The sequence below is a fragment of the Mesoplodon bidens genome (genome assembly GCF_964165515.1).
Source record: "Mesoplodon bidens genome assembly, chromosome: 5".
Classification (NCBI taxonomy): domain Eukaryota; kingdom Metazoa; phylum Chordata; class Mammalia; order Artiodactyla; family Ziphiidae; genus Mesoplodon; species Mesoplodon bidens.
The window spans coordinates 114341970-114365101 of NC_138161.1; the positions used below are offsets into that span (position 1 = coordinate 114341970).

The 23132-nt window shown below is 44.1% G+C and overlaps 1 protein-coding gene across 3 annotated transcripts in view; it reads left to right on the plus strand.

Annotated features, from left to right (window-relative positions):
- Window positions 1-2183: 2183 nt before the first annotated feature.
- Window positions 2184-23132, plus strand: part of MYLK (myosin light chain kinase) — a 294914-nt gene continuing 273965 nt past the window's right edge. For all 3 annotated transcript variants that reach the window (XM_081235669.1, XM_081235665.1, XM_081235666.1), the window contains exon 1: window positions 2184-2263. The gene's annotated coding sequence lies outside the window, so the exon portion shown is untranslated. The remainder of the gene's footprint in view (window positions 2264-23132) is intronic.

Here is a 23132-nt window from a genome sequence, read left to right on the forward strand (position 1 = left end):
TTTGCAAGAAATGCAGAGGACAGAGGAATATGCTGAAGTACCCTATTAAAATACAGTTCCCAGACTGTGGGAAACTCCACAGGTCAAAAGGCCTACTGTCCTTCAGCAGATAAATTGTAACAAAAGGCTTAAAAGGCATATCAAGTTAAAAAAAATGGGCATGATGCAACTTAGGAGATAATTATGTAAAGAAACTAGCAAAAGTGATAGGGATAGGGATGGGGCACATGGAGAGGCTTCTGGGGTGCCTGGCAGAGGTCTATTTGTTGACTTGGGTGGTGACTGCAAGGATGTTTGCCTCATAAAAATTCACCAGTCTATATAATCTATATATTTGTTTTGTGTGGTTTTCTGTACTTGTGTTTTATTTTACTATAAAAAGCATAAGTACTCCTTTACCTGGAATAAACAGTTTGGGGGGGGGAAAAAAGGAAAGGGTCCAAATGAAGAGATCAGGAAGCTCTACAAAATATTTCATATCAGATGCAAGCTAAATATTAGGCAAGAGGAAAAATATTAATTTTGAAAAGGCTGTAGAGTTATCCTCCAAACCAATGAAGGATTCTTAACACACAACAAAGGAAAATATCAGAGGAACACTGGGGCTAAAATTTCAGAGCTGGAAGATGCCTGAAAAAAACAAAAAACCAAAAAATATCCCAAGGAGCTTCCTCATTTTCCAGATTAGAAAACTGAGGGCCAGAGATGGTGACTCCCGCAAGCTCCACGAAGCTAGTGCCAGAACCAGGTCTAACACTCAGGTCTCCCAATCTGGGACTCTCCACCACAGAACAGACTTTGCTTCCTTTAGATTCATTTTTTTTTTTAAGAAGTAGCTGAGTTGAACATTTTTAATATTTCTCCAGAACATCCCATGATAACGTTTCAAAATGCATTCACAGCTGGATCTTCTGAGGGGAAAGAAGATATAGAAATGCTTTCTCAGAGCTGGGTCTGGTTAGCCTAATAGCAGAATTGGGTGGGGGAACCCTGGCCTGAACCTTTGAGAGACTGTCTCTAATCTTAGGCCGTTCTCTCTTTGCCATCTATAGCCTCTTCCCCTACCTCTCCCTTCCTCTTTCTTGCCTCCCCTTGGTCTGATTGCTTCTTCATTAAGTAGATATATATCATACTCGCACGCTTAAAAGTAACTCTGTCAGGCTCTATCCTAAGCGCTTTACCTGGCTTATCTCACTGAAGCCTTACATTCCTATGAGGCAGATTGTCCCATTTTAGAGATAAGAAGACGGAGTAACAGAGATTAGTAACTTGCCCCAAATTTTGCAGCTGTAAAGTAAGGGGTAGGGTTCTCAACTCCAGAATCCGTCTTTTTTTTTTTTTTTTTTTTGCGGTACGCGGGCCTCTCACTGCCGTGGCCTCTCCTGTTGAGGAAAACAGGCTCCGGATGCGCAGGCTCAGCGGCCATGCCTCAAGGGCCCAGCCGCTCCGCCGCATGTGGGATCTTCGCGGACCGGGGCACGAACCCACGTCCCCTGCATCAGCAAGCGGACTCTCAACCACTGCGCCACCAGGTAAGCCCCAGAGCCCGCCTTTTAAAGGACTATGTTATCCAGGCAGAACAAAATTGCGCCTTGTGTCCAATTTTGAAAATGAGCAAGTTTTTCGTGATACTTTGTCCAAAAACCAAAATTGCATTCATTTGGGGGAATCTACTCGTTATTGTTTTTGATAGCCACATCAAAGAAAAAATTAATTTTAAAGTCTACAGAGTTTTTCCAGTGTGTTCTTTTTTTGTGTATCGAGTGGTCTTCCAGGGGAAAACACGAGAAAACACCCTGAAGGCCACCAGTCCGGTGTGCAAGGAGGAGTTGGGGCGGTGCGGGGGAAGGGCGAGGTGGACCGACGACCAGCGCTCCGTTCCGCTCCGGATTCTCCTCTCCCGACCCGTGGGAGGAGGGCGGGTAGGCGTGGCGGAAGGACCGAAGGTCCATTCCCAGAGCGCTATGCAAATGACACGCAAATCAGCGCGTGTGAGCCAGAGGCGGCCTTTTGGGTCTGGACTTGGAGCGCCGTGCTCTCAGTCGCTAGCACGCTCGCGTATGCTCTCCCACTTGCTCGCTTCTTCGCCGGCCACTCACCCTCGCCCCGCCCCGTCCCGTGCGGGACTCGCCTCGCGGGCTCCCAGCCCCGCTCGGTCCGCAGCCGGCGGCGGATTGAGCGCTGAGCCTGCGCTGCGCGCCGGTAGCCGGGACGCCCCCGCCGAGCGCCGTGCCTCGGCTCCCGGGCCGCCTTCGCCGCGCGGGTGAGTGAGTCCGCCCCACACTTTTGTCCCGGCGCGGTCCCTGGGAGTCATTTCCCGAGGGCGGGGGTCCCGGGGTCGGGACCCCCTCCCTCGGGAGCCTGCCCCTGGCTCCACTGTTCGAGAGGGGTTCCTACGTGCGGCGAGGAGTTGGGGCGGGGTGTGGCGCGTAAGGCGGCGACCCCAGCGTTTCCAGGCAGCACGGTTTTCTTTTGAAAGGTGAGGTGCTTGGGGACAGTTATGCGGTTGTCTCTATAGGCGTCATCCGAAGGGGGCGCTTTTGATTTGAGGGCTGCAAATCGCCGCTAGCCTTCAAGGAAGAGAGGTGGGCTCTTCTCCCAGCTGCGGGCGCGGAGGTGCCACGTGAAAGTCCTCCTAGCCTAAATGCGAGTCAGGGAAGATAGGGCAGTGGCGGCAGCCCCGGCGTCCCAGGCAAAACTGGGGCGTCGGGCGTCACAGTCTTGCTCTCCCTCCCTGCTCCTCACCGAAGGCCCTCGCCTGCTTTGCCTCCTTGTCTTCAACCGGAGTTTCATGGTTGAAGGACCCTTGTTCGCAGATAATTGCGGTTGGAAAGTTTAGGCTAAACTAATTCCCAGGTGTTAGCTGTCTATGGTTAAGGCAGAACTCCTCCCTGGAACTTGTGGCTACTTACACTCTTCAAGACCCAAAGGGCTGAATTTCTAGGAGTGGTATTGCAGATGTGAAGACGGGCTGATGGGGAGAGCATTTTGTTGTTGTTGGGAGGGCACATCCTCTATATAGTAACCTGAAGGAGAAAGACCCAGCTTCTTTGAGTCCTAGAAGGGGTAAAAATATCCCTTGCAATTGAAGGAGCTGGGCCCTGTTGGGGGAACACCCGGGCAGTGGGAATAGTGCCAGGCCTCAGGCCGCTGGTTTTCCCATCCCTCCTCTCTCCAAGTGCAAAGAGCAGAGTATGTGCAATCCGCCCCCGCGCCCCCCAAGCCCTCGGGAGCCTGCCTAGTGTTGCATCCCCCTTCCAGCTGGGGCTGTAGTTCCTTCCCTGCTTTAGTACAATCTTTTGTCAAAATGCACAACTTGTCAATGAGTTATTTGCAAATGAGGGGCTTAAGAGAACCGTTTAGGGTACCCCTCACACTTCAAAGCATCAGGGATCCACAATGCAAGTCTCTGGGGGAAGTGTAGGTGCTTCTGGGTGCCTAAAAGGCATTTCAGGTTTTAGTAAAAGAGTTTTTGTTTTTGTTTTTTTCACTTTATTTCCCTCTTCCCTTCCATCTCTTTACTTTTAAATTCCTGACCCCCTTCCCTTCTCTCTTCGGTGATCTTCTGTCTTAGTCTCTTTCCCTGCACTGCATACTGCAGGGATGTAGAAGGTGATACTGCTGGCACCATAGTGCCCTAGGCTGGTATGGAATGTTCTTTCTTCATGCCCAGAGTGAGGTTGGCCCTTTGTCTCCCATCCTAGGTGGGCCAGTAGCCTTCATCCAGAGCAGGGAGGAGCCTGGGCACTTGGCCCTGGGTGGGGAGTGGCTGGACGCTGGCTACTGGATGGGGTAGTGGGTACTCTGGGGACAAGAGCCTTTTCACCAAGATGTGCCTCTCTGTCCCCTCAGTCATGATACAAAAAAATGCTGGTCCTCATGCACTACCAGGCATGAGCTCGGAAAACTACCCCACAGTGGCAAAGGATCTGTGTGTTTGGTTTCTTTTGTGCAGTAACTAAATAACTGAGGAGGGGGTAGCTGAGGCCTTGGAGTATTTTCTTTATATGAGGTTTGCTGATCCTCTTATCAGGAGACTGTTTCCTCAGGGGTTAGATCTTGGGGGACATGTACAGAGCAGAGTAGGCCCTGGGGAAGTTCCTGGTCTAACTGGTAAGCTTAGGTGGACTCACCTGCTGCCTGGACCTTAGACAGGTGTAGTCACCATAGGGTAGGGGCCTCTGGCTGGCAGCTGCAGGGGAGTCTGCTGGGAAGGCTTGTCAGAAAAGGAGGCTGGCCCCAGATGGTGCTGGGGTTAAGAGAGAGGCCCTTGCAGTGCCACAGGTGGAGGAGGGGTTTTGATCGTAGCTGGGGAGTTCTGCCCCAGCCTCAGAGAAATAGACTGTGAATGCTCTGGGGTCACCATGTACTCAGTGTCTACAAGAAGGACCCCTTGGGGGCTTCCCTGGTGGCGCAGTGGTGGAGAGTCCGCCTGCCGATGCAGGGGACACGGGTTCGTGCCTCGGTCCGGGAGGATCCCACATACCGCGGAGCGGCTGGGCCCGTGAGCTGTGGCTGCTGAGCCTGCGTGTCTGGAGCCTGTGCTCTGCAACGGGAGAGGCCACAACAGTGAGAGGCCTGTATACCGCAAAAAAAAAAAAAAAAAGAAGGACCCCTTGCTTTCCCCCCCAAAATATGAGTCTGAGTCTGAAACAGTTGATTTATTGGCTCTTTGCCTTTTAAGAGGTTCAAGAGGTGAGAATTTGAGAATGCAGCCCAGCCTGGAGGTAGGGGTGCAGAGATCCCATGAACATGTGGACTTTTATTATCTTTCTGAGAACAACACTTCTTGGTATTCTGGAAATATACACCAGGGCCGCTTGGAAGCCTAACTGCCCTTCCCCCAGTTCAAAGCAACACATTCTGACTGGCAAATTGTTCATTCTTAAAAGCTTCCTGTCCTATCCTTTCTGTAAATGTAGGGAAACTTAGCGTACAACCCTTAGAAAGTAACCTTTCCCAACAGAAGACGTTGTCCTCTCCCAACTTGACTATTTGTCATTCTCCTCTGATCTGCAGAGAGTGCACCCAGAGGACACGAGGTAGGACTGTTTGCATGTGGACACTTGGGTGGCATGGGGCTGGGAGTCGAGAGTGAGAGCAGCGCAGAAGTCACTAGGACAGGATCCTGTGCCACGTGACTTCTGGCCCCTTCCTTCTGCTCCCTTAGCCCCCTGCTCCACAAGCACTGAAAGGTGAGTGTGCTGGGCGGGGGTCTGCTGTGTGATCCTCTCCCACCTGTGCAGTTCCGCAGATGAATGCCCTTGTCTCTTTATTGAGTTTTGGCTTCATACTTTTCCGTTTGTTTTAAGCCAACAGGTTGAGCAAATGTGGTTCTTACGGTCTCACGGTGGGTGGACCTCAGTATTTGTCACTACAGGTCAGCAGATGCATCCCTCCTGCCGTGTTGGATGCACCTGTTGTCAGGGCTGCAGCCCTTGTGAAATGGAGGCGAGCCTCTAAGAATTGCTCCCTGTTTGTAGCTTGTGGGGATAGGACTGGATTTCCAGATGCTCACATTGTCCCCCTGCTCACTGTCTCTTTTATCTGAGGGTGAATGTGCACAATGGACACCCTACAAGGGAGCTGTGGCAATTTATGTATAGATCTGGCTTCTTGAATGTCCCACTGTTGTCCCCTCCCCCCATTGTTGGTACTTCTGTCCCCCTTTCTCCCCTCCCCTCTTCTCTTGGGCCCTCTGGAGACAAAAGAAACAGGATGAGGAGAGGATTTCCTTTTCTTTCAGATCTGCTGCTTGATTCCGCCCTCGTCCCCCTACCCTGGACTCTGGGCCCCCAGATCGGATGGATGCTGATTTGTTAATGCAGGACCTTATGAGTTAGTTCTCATAATCTTTCAGGAACCAAATAGCTATACTGTTGAGCTTTCATCGTTGAGGATGCTGTTTATGTTTTTTGTTTTCAGAGATTGATATTTCTGGTACAGAGTAGCTCTCCTTCAGATTTCTGGCAGGACAGGCAGCACGAGAGTAGAATGTGATCTTTGGAGTTAAACTTGGGTTTCGAGCCATCCTGTTCACTTACTGGCTGGATGTTCCTGGGTATGGTATTTAACCTCTGTGGGCTGACTGCAGTTTCTTCTTCTGACAATGAAGGTGGTTATAAAAATGAAATTAATATGTGAATATAAGGAGGCACAAAAGAAGGAATACCCGTTATTCTACATATTGAGTAGTGTTCGCTAGTTCTGTGGAATGACCTGTACATCAGCCAACAAACATGAATTACAGACCTCCTCTCCATCTAGCCCTGTGGAGGATTATAAAAGGAAGGTAGTATGCCCAAGAGACGTTGGGTTTTTGTGGGGAAACAGCTAACATGTATGAAGTATATAATTAGAAAACAGGGATAAGTTATTTGGTACAGACTCATTTGGGGGAATTTCAGAGGCTGGAGTGATAGGGAAAGGCCTCGAAGATGAGGAGGAGGGATGGTGGGTGCAGGCCCGAAGAGAAGAATGTGGGAACACTTGGTTCCAGTGTCCAGACGCTCTCAGCTCCTCCTTTGTTAGAACCTGGTGGAGAACCTTTGACCCTGTGGTGAGCTCTCAACCATGCAGGACAGCTTGTCCTGAGATTTATTTTGGGGGTGTTCTCCCTCTGCTGCCCAGAATATTCCTGGAACAATTTTGTTTTCACTTTATACTGGATCAAAAATTATGTGAGGCAAATCTATAGCCAGAGTGAAAGCCCATCCCACGAAGACTTTTGGGTTCCCGGGGCTCTGTGTTCTTTCCTCATGCTTCATTTCTGTCAGTCCACCTGACACCTGCATTATAGTGAGGTGGACGCCCTCGTCTATGAGGCCAAGGCGTTGGTGGCAGAACTGGGAACAGCCAGAGTTATTATCACTCCACCCTGGTGGGGGATGGTGATGGGGTGGGAAGGCCTGACGTCGGCCAGAGAAATGGATGCATGTCGGTTCTATCATCTGTCCCACCAGGTTCTCCAAAGTCCTTGAAGGCTGGCCTCTTTAGTCTGAGGGTGCCCTGGGGAGCAGGGGTGAGTGTTCCTTATCTGGCCTGACTCTGTGATCACTGCCATCTGTCTGCTGCCAGGGCCCCTGCGTACCTTATATCTGTCCACACAGCTTCCACCCGTCCCTGAAGTCCTAGCCCCCATCCCACCTGATAGCTAGACTCGACACCTGTGGCTGACACTATCTTCTGGGTCTGCCTTGACTCTGGAATGTACCATCTTTCACAGGAATTTTCACCCTATGAACAGTTGGAGGCTCTGGCCATCGGCACTGACCTTGGCAGGAATGTTCTTCTCCTTTTTTAGGGCTGGACTAGGTAGAATGTCTCCTGAGGCTGTGTGACAAACCAGGAAGAGGCCATGGTTTGGAGTCAGCTCCAGCGCTGTCCAGGTCTCTGCAAGGGCATATATAAATGGAGGGGGGAACCCCTTCTCTGCTTGCCTGAGGAAGCCGTGGGCAAATGAACAAGTGCGTGGTAACTTTTATTGCGATGCCGTCATAAGGTGTGGTGGCCCACTAGGCCTCGAGTTCCTGAGGGCAAAGGCCATGGTTCATCTCCGTCCGTGTCCTTACTCTTAGACCAGTAAGTAGTCTTAGTACCTGGCACGCCACAGGTGCCTGGACATCTGGGTTGAAGGCCTGGCTAGTGAGTGAGTGCGAGTGTTCAAGAAGGATCCTGAGGCACCTCCCATCTGCTGCTCCCAGAGAAGGTACTTTCCACTCATCTACCTCATGGTGAGGCATAACTATTCTGTTTTTCTCCTAAACATTATGCATTTTTCCTGCGGAGTACTAAGGCTATTCAGAGAATGTACCTAAAACGGACCTGTTTCTACCCTTCCTCATTATCCAGGTTAAGTTCTCAGTCCATATTTTTGTTTTAGTGTCAACAGAGCATAGTCGCTTGGTTGGTAACCTTGTGGAAATGGATATGTTCAAGAAGAGGCAATAGGCTGTTTCAGTGTGCCCGTAACTTTCCTCTTATTACTACTGAAGCTTCTGTCTTCATCGTAGGGCCTCATGCTGGGCATGAGACGGTTAATGCAGTTGCTACTGATTTTACCCCATGGCGTTTCAACTGAAGTGTTTTAGGGAGTTCTCAGGCTTTTTGTTGTGATTGGGCAGTCACCTAGGGCACCATCTGGTTGCAGATGACCACGGCCACTCAGCCCCTCCTCTTGCGGTGGTTACCCCCTCCTCTGGTTATCCCAGGCAGAGAGAATCCCTGGGTTTTACTTTCATATTGCTGTTGCTCACGACCAGACCTTTGCTAGCTCACACTTGGACTATAAACTGGCTTCTCTGTGGCACAAATACATTTTACACTTGATTGCTTTGTTAATCTTAAAGCCCAGTCTGGCTGTGTCACTCCACCTTCAGAAACCTTCAGTGGCTCCCTGCTTCTCACAGAACAGCCTTAACCTGAAGCGCAAGGGCCTCTGTAATCTGACCTCCAAGGCAACGAGACTCATTAACTTATTGTCCCTGAACCCAGTTTCCTATCTCTTTGCCTTTATGAGTTTATCCTCTCCAGGAATATTCTTCACTTGCCTCTTTGTCTGACAAGTTCTATCCTTAAATATTTGTTCAGGGAATGAATTAAGTTCCTAATATGTGTCAGGCACTGCCCCAAAATGGAGACTGCCTTTGACCTCCTGAGCTTCAAGTTCTTCTCCTCATTTGAACTTCCGTAGGAACCTTGAATTGGTCCCTGTAAAATTCTTTTGATGGTGACAAGTCATATATTATTATGGAAAGTTTACTTGTTTAGTTTTATTCATGCTAAAATTTTTATATCTACAAGCACACTGAAAAAACTTCAAGGGAAAGACATGCCTAAAGCCTTTATCTCCTAATAGCAGTCTTCCAGAACCCACTAATAACAAAAATTCCTTTGGGAGCCTTGTTGGCAAAATAATCCATGCCTCCTAGTCCCCAGCCTAGACCTGGGTGTGGTCAGGGAATCTCTGTTTTTACAAAGCTCCCCAGGTGTTTCCAATGTCAGCCAGATTTGAGAATCAATCTTGGTTGCTTTTTCACTATGTAATTATTTCTTTGATTTGTGTATTAGGAAAGATTCTTCAAAATTAACAGAAACCAACTCAGGCTAGTTGAAGAGAAAAAAAAAAGGTAATAGTTGTATAGTGAAAGGAGATAACATTCCCATATTTTCTTGATTTCAAGTTACCGTAGGCTGTAAGAGTCATATCATTTTCTAGATTCTTAGGGGAAAAAAAACACTAATATACACAATTTTAGAAGAATTTCTAAATTTCAATATGCTTTTATTCATATTCACTTTCTTCATCATTATCACAATCAAAGTATTCAGATCCTTCTGAATTGTGTTTGTCTATCAGAATTACACAAGACTTCAAGATAAAATGCTGTTTTTGATAATCTGTGCTCATGATATTTGAATGTTGAGCCATCCTTGAATTCCTAAGATAAATTCTTGAATAAATACTTGGTCATGTATAGTTTTGGTAAACACCTTGTTGGCTTTGATTTTCTAATACTTTATTGGAATTTTTTTTTGCATTTATGGTCATAAGTAAGATAGAACTATTAACTGTCTTTGCTTACCTTGGCTGATTTTGTGTGTGCCCACAATTTTGACATCTTCAGCCCCTTTAGGATCGACAGAATAATTCTGAGGAATACTAAAGTATACCAGGGTTTTATCTACATTTCATTTAGGTTAAACTTTTAGCTCTGGTTTAGTCCTATAAGAAAATAATGTTGCTAAAAGTCTTCTTCTGAAAGTTAACTGGAAGCTTTGAAAAAACTGTTGTTCAGTACCCAACTGATCATGTGTTGCACATGAATTAGTGACACCAACTTTTCCTATCTTTGAAAAGTCTATGCTTTATTCTGATACATGTGGTAGTTTCTATTGCCTTTGATTCCATTGCTTGACAAGTGGTAGGCATTGTTTTAGTTACACGATAACTTTTCTTTTCCATGCTGCATCATGGCGGAATCTTTTTTTTAATTTAAAAAATTTTTGGCTACATTGGGTCTTCATTGCTGTGCATGGGCTTTCTCTAGTTGCGGCGAGTGGGGGCTACTCCTCATTGCGGTGCGCAGGCTTCTCATTGCGGTGGCTTCTCTTGTTGCGGAGCCCAGGCTCTAGGTGCGTGGGCTTCAGTAGTTGTGGCTCATGGGCTCTAGAGCGCAGGCTCAGTATTTGTGGCGCATCGGCTTTGTTTCTCCGTGGCATGTGGGATCTTCCCGGACCAGGGATCGGACCCGTGTCTCCTGCATTGGCAGGCGGATTCTTAACCACTTTGCCACCAGGGAAGACCCCAGAATCTTTTTTAAGACATTTTTTTTCATTAAAAAAAATTGAGGTATAATTTACATATAATAAAATTAACTTATTTTAGTGTACAACTTTGCATTTTGACAAACATAGATAGTCATATAAGCATTACCACAATCAAGATACAGAATATTTCCCTTACTTCCAAAAATTGCCTTGGACACTTAAAAAAATTTTTTAAAATTAATTAATTAATTTTTGGGGGCTGCATTGGGTCTTCATTGCTGTGCGCAGGCTTTCTCTAGTTGCGGCGAGCAGGGGCTACTCTTCCTTGTGGTGCACAGGCTTGTCATTGCAGGCTTCTCTTGTCACAGAGCATGGGCTCTAGGTGCACAGGCTTCAGTAGTTGTGGCTTGCGGGCTCTAGAGTGCAGGCTCAGTAGTTGTGGTGCATGGCTTAGTTGCTCCGTGGCATGTGGGATCTTCCTGCACCAGAGTTTGAACCCGTGTCCCCTGATTTGGCAGGCAGATTCTTTTTTTTTAATTTTTATTTATTTATTTTATTTATTTATTTTTAGCTGCATTGGGTCTTCGTTGTGGTGCGCAGACTTCTCATTGCGGTGGCTTCTCTTGTTGCGGAGCACTGGCTCTAGGCACGCGGGCTTCAGTAGTTGTGGCACACGGGCTCCAGTAGTTGTGGCACATGGGCTCTAGAGCACAGGCTCAGTAGTTGTGGCTCCCAGGCTTAGTTGCTCCACGGCATGTGGGTTCTTCCCAGACCAGGGCTCAAACCCATTCCCCTGCATTGGCAGGCGGATTCTTAACCACTGCACCACTAGGGAAGCCCTGGCAGGTGGATTCTTAACCACTGCGCTACCAGGGAAGCCCGCCTTGGGCACTTTTATAGTCAACTCTTCTACCACCTGAAGACCCTAAGTGGGAATCATTGATCTGATTTCTGTACCTATGATTTTGCCTCTCTCAGAATGTCATATAGTATGTAGCCTTTTAAGTTTACCTTCTTTCATTTAGCCTATATTCTAATATTCATACCTATATTCTAATAGGTATACTTTTATCAGTGTGTTGGAGAGTTATCTGTGTTGTTGGGTATACCAGTAGGTCATTCCTTTAGGCTACTGAGTGTTATTTCATTGTATGTATTTCTCTATTAGCCAGTTGAAGGACATTAGGGCTATTTCCCGTTTGGGGTGATAATGAATAATTCACTCTGAGTATTTGTGTACAGGTTTTTATGTGAACATAGATTTTCATTTCACTTGGGTAAATAGGAATGGGATTGCTGGGTGATATGGTGTATTATAATAAAACGGCAAACTGTTTTCCAAAGTGGCTCTACCATTTTGCATTCCCACTAGCAAGGTACAAGGGTTATAGCTTCCATATCCTTGTCAGCACTTAGTGTTGCCAGACTTTTAAAAATTTTTAGATATTCTAATAGGTATACTTTTATCACTGTGGTTTTAATTTGTAATTCCTTAATGACTAATAATGTTTAGCATCTTTGTTTCATTTTCATTGAGTTTTGAGATATAATTTTTCATTTTCTGGACATGAGTCCAGACATGTTTAGCAAATATCTTCTCATTGTCTATAGCTTGTCTTTTTATTCTCTTAACAAAGTCTATTTTTGCAGAGCAGAAGTTTTTACTTTTGCCGAGGTCCAATTATCAATTGAAAAAATATATTCTTTTGGTGTTGTATCTAAGAATTACCTAATATGAAGTCATTAAGATTTTCTCCAGTACTTTCTTTAAGATGTCTTGTAGTTTTAGGTTTTACATTTAGGTCTAATCCATTTTGAGTTATTTTTTGTACATGGAGCAAGGTATAGATAGAGGTTCTTTTTGCATACAGATGTCCAATTACTCTAGCACCATAGTGAAATGACTATCGTTCCCCTTGAAGGATTGAATTGCCTTTGTATCTTTGTTAGAAATCAGGTGAGAATATATGTGTGTGTCTGTTTCTGACTATTCTGTTCCATTGGTTTATGTGTATATCCTTTCAGCAATACCACACTGTCTTGATTATTGTAGGTTTATTTTAAGTTTTGAAATCAGGTAGTGTGAATCCTTCAACTTAGTTCTTCCTTTTCTAAATTGTTTTGACTATTCTATATCTTTGCCTTTCATATATATTTTAAAATCATTTTATTGGCTTCTGCATAAAATCCTGCTGGAAGTTTCATTAGTATTGTATTGAATGTATAGATCAGTTTAGGGAGAATTGACATGTTAACACTTTTGGGTCTTCTAATATATAAATAAATTCCATCTCTGCACTTATTGAGGTCTTTGATTTCTTCATCAGTGTTTTGTAGTTTTAGCATAGTAAATATTGGACATATTTTGCTAGACTAATAGCTGTGTATTTCATATTTGGGGTGTAATTGTAAATGGCACTTTCAGTAAAATTCTGTTTTCCAGTTGTTCATTGCTAGTACAGTTGACCCTTGAACAACTTGGGGGTTAAGAGTACTGACCTTCCTTGAAGTTGAAAATTCGTGTATAACTTAGAGTCAGTCCTCTGTATCTGTGATTCCTCCTTATCTGAGGTTCTGCATCTGCAGATTCAACCAACCGAGGATCATGTAGTACTGTAGTATTTACTATTGATAAAATTCATGTATAAGTGGACCCACTTAGTTTAAACCCATGCTGTTCAAGGGTCAACTGTAAATACAATTGACGTGTTATTTCAGTGGATTTTAAAAAGATTTAAATCAGAGGATAAAGTGTACCAAAATATGTACCTATAGAATTTTGAAATTAATATAATTGGTATATAATTGTTTGAAGTTAACCAACACCATAAAAATATGTAATTTTGGAGGCTGAGTTATAGAACCAATTTTCAACCCTCCTCTGCCTCTTAACTATTTCTCTGAGCTTTTCTCTTTCTAACAATTGATTTTTGTATATTGATCTTTGTATCTTGTGACCTTTCTTATAAATTTATTTATTTATTATTTTTGGCTTCATTGGCTCTTCTTTGCTGTGCGTGGGCTTTCTCTAGTTGCGGCAAGTGGGGTCTGCTCTTGGTTGCAGTGAGTGAGCTTCTCATTGCAGTGGCTTCTCTTGTGGAGCATGGGCTCTAGGCATGCGAGCTCAGTAGTTGTGGCTCATGGGCTCTAGAGCACAGGCTCAGTAGTTGTGGTGCACGGGCTTAGTTGCTCCACGGCATGTGGGATCTTCCCAGACCAGGGCTTGAACCCATGTACCCTGCATTGGCAGGCAGATTCTTAACCACTGTGCCACCACGGAAGTCCCTGTATCTTGTGACCTTTCTAAACTCACTAGTTATAGTAGCTTGTTTTAAGATTCTTTGGGATTTTCTATGCAGGTAATATGTTATCTGTGAATAAAGACAGTTTTATTTTCAATCTAATTTATTTGACTTGTATTTATTTTTCTTGCCTTGTTGTGCTGGTTAGGATCTTCTGTATAATGTTAAAAAGGAGTGGTGAAAATAAACATCTTTGTCTTATTTCCAATCTTAGATGGCAAGCATTCAGTCTCATACCATTATGTTTGATGCTAGCTGTGTGATTTTTGTAGATATTCCTTATTATGTTGAGGAAGTTCCCTTCTACTCCTAGCTTGTTGAGATTTTTTAATTTGAATGGATAATGATTTTTTTTCAAGTGCTCTTTGTAGATCTATTGAAATGATCATGTATATCTTTTTTTTGTCCAAGAGTTGGCAGATGTTTTCTTAAAGGGCAAGTGTCTTAGTCTGTTTAGAATGCTATAACAAAATACCACAGAATGGGTAACTTATAAACAACAGAAATTTATTGCTCACAGTTCGGGAGGCTGGTAAGTTCAAGATCAGAGTTCCAGCATGGTCAAGTTTTAGAGAGTGTCCTCTTCCTGGTTCATGGCCAGCACTTTCTTCCTGTGTCCTCTACATGGTAGAATGGGTTAGGGATCTCTTTGGAGTCTCTTTTATAAGGGCACTAATCCTATTCATGAGAGCTCCATCCTTATGACTTAAGCACCTCCCAAAGGTCCCACCTTTTAATATCATCATCTTTGGGGGTTAGGATTTCAACATACAAATTTTGGAAGGACACAAGCATTCAGATCATAGCAGCCAGTGAGTAAATATTATAGTCTTTGTGGGCCATAAGGTCTCTACTCGACTCTTACAAGGTCTCTAATCAGTGACTCAGCTCTGCCATTGCAGCATGAAACCAACCATAAACAATACATAAATGAATGGGCATGGCTGTGTTCCAGTAGTTATTATTTACAAAGACAGGCTGCATAGTTTGCTGATCTCTGCTTTAGTCTGTTGATATGCTGAATTACATTAATTAATTTCTGTATGATTAACCAGCCTTACATTCCAGGAATAAACTCCACTTGGTCATGATATATTATTAATCTTTTTGTATGTTGCTGGGTTGAATTTACTAACATTTTATTGAGGTTTTTTTTGTGTGTGCATTTATACTTACGAAGGATATTGGGCTAGTTCTCTTCTTATAATGTCTTTGTCTGATTTTGGTGTCAGGGTATTGGTTACCTCATAAAAGGAGTTGGGAAGTGTTTCCTGCACTTCTATTTCCTGGAAGAGTTGTATAGGGTAGCTATTGTTTATTCCTTAAATTTTTGGTAGAATTTTCCTGTGGAGCCATTTGAACCTGGTGTGTTTTCTAGGATGGTTTTTACCTGCAAACTAAATTATTTAATAAATGTAGGGCTATCTAGGTCATCTTTTTTTCCTTGAGTGATTTTTTTTAACATCTTTATTGGAGTATAATTGCTTTACAATTGTGTGTTAGTTTCTGCTTTATAACAAAGTGAATCAGCCATACATATACATATATCTCCTCCCTCTTGTGTCTCCCTCCCACCCTCTCTATCCCACCCCTCTAGGTGGTCACAAAGCACTGAGCTGATCTCTCTGTGCTATGCGGCTGCTTCCCACTAGCTATCTATTTTACATTTGGTGGTATATATAAGTCCGTGTCAACTTGAGTGTTTTTTACTAGTTTGTGCTTTGGGGGTAATTTGTTTCATCCAAAATGTAGAATTTATGGGCAAATATTGTGTTTTTTTTTTTTTTTTTTTTTTTTTTTCTTTTTGCGGTATGCGGGCCTCTCACTCTTGTGGCCTCTCCCGTTGCGGAGCACAGGCTCCGGACGCGCAGGCCCAGCGGCCATGGCTCACGGGCCCAGCCGCTCCGCGGCATATGGGATCCTCCCAGACCGGGGCACGAACCCGTATCCCCTGCATCGGCAGGCGGACTCTCAACCACTGCGCCACCAGGGAGGCCCCAAATATTGTTGATAATATTTGCTTATTATCCTTTTAATGTCTTTAGGGATTATAGTGATGTCTCTTCTTTCATTACTAATATTTGTAGTTTGTATCTTTTTTGCTCTCTGCCAGTCTGGCCAGAGGTTTGTCAACTTTATTGATATTTTCAAAGAATCAGCTTTTGGTTTCATTGATCATTCTCTGTTAATTTTCTGTTTTCAAGTTCACTGATTTCTTCTCTTTATTATTTGTTTTCTTCTGCTTGCTTTGGTTTAGTTGCTCTTCCTTTACTAGTTTGCTAAAGTGGAAGCTTAGATCATTGATTTGAGACCTCCAGAATTCTCCTTTTTGGGGGTAGTTGGGTTGGGAAGGTGAACATGGATGTACAGAAGGAGTTTTCTGCACCTACAAGCATTTATTATGAAAGCTTTAGTAAAAGCCTGTGCCAGATTCTTCCAGAGAGCCCTGAGGTTTTTACCTGCGAGTGGGACCAGTGGGAGGGAGGAGTGGAAGTCGTACCTTGGACTGTTTTCCTCGTGAAAGGCAATGGCCTGGTCTTCCAGCCCTGAGAGTCAGGGACCCTAATGCTCGCATCTGCTTCCCAACCTGGTCTGTAGAACAGAGAGTAGAGGGAGTTGGAGTTGCTGTAGTTTTATGGGTGAAAGGGCTCTCTCCCAATAATTTAGATCAGGGGTCAACAAACTTTTTCTGAAAAGAGCCAGTAGTAAAAATTTTCAACTTAGCAGGCTATATAATGTCTGTCACAAGTATTCAACTCTGCCATTTTCTTCTGTAGCATGAAAACAGCCATAGATAATATGTAAATGAATGGTCATGGCTGTTTCAATAAAACTTTATTTACAAAAACAGACAGTTTGGCCCATGGGGCATAGTTTGTCCACCCCTGCTGTAGTGTGTTAATATGGTGAATTACATTGATTGATTTTCAAATGTTGAACCAGCCTTGCATTCCCGAGATAAGCTTCACTTAGTTTAGAGCGTCTGGTCTGCACCTATCTGTGTCTTTGTTTCTTAGCTTGTCACTGAGCTGGGAGCTTCTCAGGAGCAGGGTCACAGTATAGTACCACCTCTTATCTCCCATCAAGCATATAGTGGATGGTTAGTAAATATTTGTGGCTGATGGAAAGAACTGTGCATGTCCATGGTGCCCCTACTGACCTCCCTTTATGGTCCCCTCAGGGGCTCAGAGGAAATGGGGTCTGTGTGGAGGAGGTGGGCCCAAGTGCTGTCACTGCAGGCACAGGCTGATCTTTCATTTCGGAGTCTATTTTGGAAACATGACTTAAGTTTGGTCTGTGGGGCGCTGCTTTCTAATTACTTTCTCCTTTTCCCAAGAATTGTGGTTGACACAGGAAGTCAGGCATCCAGATGCCAGCCTAGTGCTGGTGTTCTGAAAGGGCTTGACTGACCCCTACCAGGGCCCTGGTCTCCTTTTATAGAGGGTGTACCAGTGTGTGGGAGAGCCGGAGCAGGAGTGGGGGGACCATCTGGCTCCTGAATGTGAGCACGCCTGACCTTTGTGTCTCTGGCAGCTATGTGTTGACCACATAGTGCCATGGCAACTTGATGCACCAGACAGATTTTGTATAGGGAGGTTGCAGAATCCATCTCGGCTACTTCTTCTCATTGACTGGGAGAGCAGGTGTGTGGTTGATGGGGAGGTCCGGGCTTTGCAGCTCACACACCTGGGTTTGAATCCCAGCTCAGCAACTTATTAGATGGGTGAGCCTGGGAAATTATTTAACCACTCTGAACTTTCCTTCACTCATTTCTAAAATGAAGATGCTCACAACCTCCCAGCATTGTTGCGAGGGTTACATTAAACACCCCACCCCCTCTCCTGAGAGATGAGGGGGGACTCTGAAGGATATTAAGCAGGGAGTGGTGGGCAAAAGAAATGCAAAACAAGTTACAAACATGATGGGAAAATTCACTAGACATCTAGGGTATGGAGAGGGGTGTTAGTCGCTTTCTCCCTTCTCAGGTATTTTTTGACTGAAGGCTGGGGAGGGGTGACTCAGGGGCTGAGTGTCTGATTTTGCTCTGGAGTAGGGAGGGGCCAACTGCCAGGTCTGGGTGGGACCTTGGATTGTTTGGTGCTTTTGTCTTATTCAGCCTGGTTCACTGGGATGGGAACAGGGTCCTGGGACTGAGTGGAACCGATTGCATAATTGCCTGGTGTTTGACAGTGTCAGACCCCTAGGACCTGGTGACAGTAATAACCCTCCTTTATACATGTGTAGGCCCTCACTGTGGACAGAACACATTTGTACCATCCTTACTGCCCAGTGACGTGCGGGAGGGGTGAGGAGAGTTCTCCCCAAATGCCATCAGGACGCTCCCACCTCTTTGTGTGCTCTGGGGTCTCTGCTTTCCTTTGCTGGCATTCTAGACCCCTGAGTACAGTTGTTAGGGGATGAGACCCCTGTGTCTCCTGCCGGAAATCAGTGAATCAAGGAAACTGTTGCTTCCAGGCCCACCCTGCCCACCCTCTGGAGGAAGCAGGCCAGGGCTTTTACTAGAGAGCTCATAAAACTTGTTGAGGATTGGAAATTAAATAAAGTTCCAGTTTGGTCATCCTGAGATGATTTTATATTATCGTACCTCAAAACAACATTAACGTGTAACATCCCTGGTTAAAAAACAGTGTTAATCTTCTACTACATGAAAGATAAAATTCTAACTGTTCAACTCGGCATGCAAAATGGGCTACAATTGGACTCCCACCACATGAGATACTCAGTTGTCATTGAGTCTGTAAGTACTTTTCATTTGGATAATGCTTTATAGTTTACTTAATGGTTCACACATTTTGCATTTAATTTTTTCAGTCTTATGATGTTATTCTTCTTCCTGTTTTATAGTTGAGGGCCTAAGGCTCAGGGAAGTTAAAAAGAACTTGTCCCATTTGACATGGCCATGGTAAAGTCACTACTCTAACTAAGCAGAGGGCATAAAGTAGTGGTCACTTGCCACTTGCTAGCTGTGTGACCTTGAACAGGTTTATCTCTAAAAAAGGAATAACACAGCTTTGTCATAAGATTTTTGTGAGGGTGAAATAAGATAATCCAAGCAAAACATTTGGTGTATTGTCTGCCATATAGTAAGGGCTCAGGAAATGTTAGGTATTATGACACTCTCTTTTTTTTTTTTTTTTTTTTTTTTTTTTTTTTTTGGCCACACCGCATATCTTGTGGGATTTTTTTTTTTTTTTTTTTTTGCGGTAGGCGGGCCTCTCACTGTTGTGGCCTCCCCCCCCGCAGAGCACAGGCTCCGGACGCGCAGGCTCAGCAGCCATGGCTCACGGGCCCAGCCGCTCCGCGGCATGTGGGATCCTCCCAGACCGGGGCACGAACCCGTGTCCCCTGCATCGGCAGGCGGACTCTCAACCACTGCGCCACCAGGGAAGCCCTGACACTCTCTTTTAACTGTTCTGCAATTAATGTTTCCAGTTTTTATTCCACAATTATGAGTAACACTGCTATAATTATCTTTGTCTAAATCGTTTGTTTTTTTTTCTGTTGTGTCATTTCCTTGGTATTCTAAGAACAGCATTACCAGGTTGAAAGGTACATTACGATCCTCTTTTTTTTTTTTTTGCTTTTGTTCCATATTGCCAAAGAGCCTATTACTGGGATGATTGCTGTTTAATGATTTCACTATTGGACCCATGAGAGTGATCAGTCTTCTGTGGATGGTACTTCCCTGTGACCTCTCAGCCTGTCACAGGGACCATCAGTCGTTCTTAAGTAGCGTAAAAAGACCAACAGATCCTAGACTGGTTGGAGCCAAACCATATAAAACAGGTTGTGCCCATAGCAAGACATAGATCAAGGTGGTCAGCAAATTGTACCCAAAACCCTAGGCATGACTGGCTTCTCACCCGCTTCCTGCAGGCTCCCTGGGTGCACTCGGTACATGCACTGTTGGTAGATATGAAGGATGAGGAGTGGTGAAGGGGGAGGTGGAAGCTGCTTCTGAGTGCCTGACCTGGAATTACAGGGAGAAAGCCTGTGTATGGGGACCACGGGTACTTCCAGACTTTTTATATACGCAAGAGTGCTAGTTTCTTAGGGCTGCTGTAACAAAACTACCACACATTGGCTTAGAACAATAGAAATTTATTCTTTCACAGTCCTAGAGGCTAGAAGTCTGAGATTACGGTGTCAGCAGAGTCACACTCCCTTTGAAGGCTCTAGGAAAGACTGCTTCCTTGTCTCTTTTAGCATCTGGTAGGTTGCTGACAAACCGCTGGCGTTCCTTGGCTTGCACGTGCATCACTCTAATCTCTGCCTCCATCTGCATGTGGCTGTCTCTCTTCTGTGTATTGTGTATGTGTCCAAATTTCCCTCTTCTGGCAAGGACACCAGTCATTTCATTAGGGAGCATCCTGCTCCCGTGTGAACTCATCTTAACTTGAAAAGACTCTATTTCCAAATAAGGTTATATTCACAGGTTGGATGGGGGGCGGTTAGGATTTCAACATGACTTTTTTTTTTTTGCTTTTATTTTTACTTATGTTTTTTGAATTTTATTTTTTTATACAGCAGGTTCTTATTAGTTATCTATTTTATACATATTATTGTATACACGTCAATCCCAATCTCCCAATTCACCACACCACCACCACCCCCGCCACTTTCCCCCCTTGGTGTTCATACAGTTGTTCTCTACATCTGTGTCTCAATTTCTACCTTGCAAACTGGTTCATCTGTACCATTTTTCTAGGTTCCACATATATGCGTTAATATACGATATTTGTTTTTCTCTTTCTGACTTACTTCACTCTGTATGACAGTCTCTAGATTCATCCACGTCTGTACAAATGACCCAATTTCGTTCCTTTTTATGGCTGAGTAATATTCCATTGTATATAGGTACCACATCCTCTTTATCCATTCATCTCTCGATGGGCATTTAGGTGGCTTCCATGACCTGGCTATTGTAAATAGTGCTGCAATGAACATTGGGGTGCATGTGTCTTTTTGAATTATGGTTTTCTCTGGGTATATGCCTGGTAGTGGGATTGCTGGGTCATGTGGTAATTCTATTTTTAGTTTTTTAAGGAACCTCCATACTGTTCTCCATACTGGCTGTATCAATTTATATTCCCAACAACAATGCAAGAGGGTTCCCTTTTCTCCACACCCTCTCCAGCATTTGTTGTTTGTAGATTTTCTGATGATGCCCATTCTAACTGGTGTGAGGTGATACCTCATTGTAGTTTTGATTTGCATTTCTCTAATATTTAGTGATGTTGAGCAGCTCTTCATGTGCTTCTTGGCCATCTGTATGTCTTTGGAGAAATGTCTATTTAGGTCTTCTGCCCATTTTTGGATTGGGTTGTTTGTTTCTTTAATATTGAACTGCATGAGCTGTTTATATATTTTGGAGATTAATCCTTTGTCCGTTGATTCATTTGCAAATATTTTCTCCCATTCTGAGGGTTGTCTTTTCGTCTTGTTTGTAGTTTCCTCTGCTTTTCAAAAGCTTTTAAGTTTCATTAGGTCCCGTTTGTTTATTTTTGTTTTTATTTCCATTACTCTAGGAGGTGGATCAAAAAGATCTTGCTGTGATTTATGTCAAAGAGTGTTCTTCCTATGTTTTCCTCTAAGAGTTTTATAGTGTCTGGTCTTCATTTAGGTCTCTATTCCATTTTGAGTTTATTCTTGTGTATGGTGTTAGGGAGTGTTCTAATTTCATTCTTTTACATGTAGCTGTCCAGTTTTCCCAGCACAACTTATTGAAGAGACTGTCTTTTCTCCATTGTATATCCTTGCCTCCTTTCTCATAGATCAGTTGACCATAGGTGCGTGGGTTTATCTCTGGGCTTTCTATCCTGTTCCATTGATCTGTATTTCTGTTTTTGTGCCAGTACCATGTTGTCTTGATTACTGTAGCTTTGTAGTATAGTCTGAAGTCAGGGAGTCTGATCCTGCAGCTCTGTTGTTTTCCCTCAAGACCGCTTTTGCTATTTTGGGTCTTCTGTGTCTACATACAAATTTTACGATTTTTTGTCCTAGTTCTGTAAAAAATGCCACAGGTAATTTGATAGGGATTGCATTGAATCTGTAGATTGCTTTGGGTAGTATAGTCATTTTCACAATATTGATTTTTCCAATCCAAGAACATGGTATATCTCTTCATCTGTGTCATCTTTGATTTCTTTCATCAGTGTCTTATAGTTTCCTGAGTATAGGTCTTTTACCACCTTAGGTAGGTTTATTCCTAGGTATTTTATTCTTTTTGTTGCAATGGTGAATGGGATTGTTTCCTTAATTTCTCTTTCTGATCTTTCGCTGTTAGTGTATAGGAATGCAAGAGATTTCTGTGCATTAATTTTGTATCCCGCAACTTTACCAAATTCATTGATCAGCTATAGTAGTTTTCTGGTGGCATCTTTAGGATTCTCTATGTATAGTATCTTGTCATCTGCAAACAGTGACAGTTTTACTTCTTTTACAATTTGTATTCCTTTTATTTTATTGCCATGGCTAGGACTTCCAAAGCTGTGTTGAATAATAGTGATGAGAGTGGACATCTTTGTCTTGTTCCTGATCTTAGAGGAAATGGTTTCAGTTTTTCACCATGAAGAATGATGTTTGCTGTGCATTTGTCATGTGTGGCCTTTATTAGGTTGAGGTAAGTTCCCTCTGTGCCCACACTCTGGAGAGTTTTTATCATAAATGGGTGCTGGGGCTTCCCTGGTGGTGCAGTGGTTGAGAGTCCGCCTGCCGATGCAGGGGACACTGGTTCGTGCTCTGGTCTGGGAGGATCCGACATGCCACGAAGCGGCTGGGCCCGTGAGCCGTGGCCGCTGAGCCTGTGAGTCCGGAGCCTGTGCTCCACAACGGGAGAGGCCACAACAGTGAGAGGCCCACGTACCACAAAAATAAATAAATAAATAAATGGGTGCTGAATCTTGTCAAAAGCTTTTTCTGCATCTATTGAGATGATCATATGGTTTTTACTCTTCAGTTTGTTAGTATGGTGTATCACATTGATTGATTTGCATATACTGAAGAATCCTTGCCTCCCTGGGATAAATCCCACTGGATCACGGTGTATGATCCTTTTAATGTGTTGTTGGATTCTGTTTGCTAGTATATTGTTGAGGATTTTTGCATCTATATTCATCAGTGATATTGGTCTGTAATTTTCTTTTTTTGTAGTATCTTTTTCTGGTTTTGGTATCAGGGTGATGGTGACCTCATAGAATGAGTTTGGGAGTGGTCCTTCTTCTGCAATTTTTTGGAAGAATTTGAGAAGGATGGGTGTTAGCTCTCCTCTAAATGTTTGATAGAATTCACCTGTGAAGCTGTCTTGTCCTGGACTTTTGTTTGTTGGAAGATTTTTTTTTTTTTTTGATTTTAAAGTTTATTTATTTATTTTTTAAATTAGTTTCTGCTTTATAACAAAGTGAATCAGTCATACATATACATCTGTTCCCACATCCCTTCCCCCATGCATCTCCCTCCCTCCCACCCTCCCCATCCCACCCCTCCAGGCGGTCACAAAGCACCGAGCTGATCTCCCCGCGCTCTGCGGCTGCTTCCCAC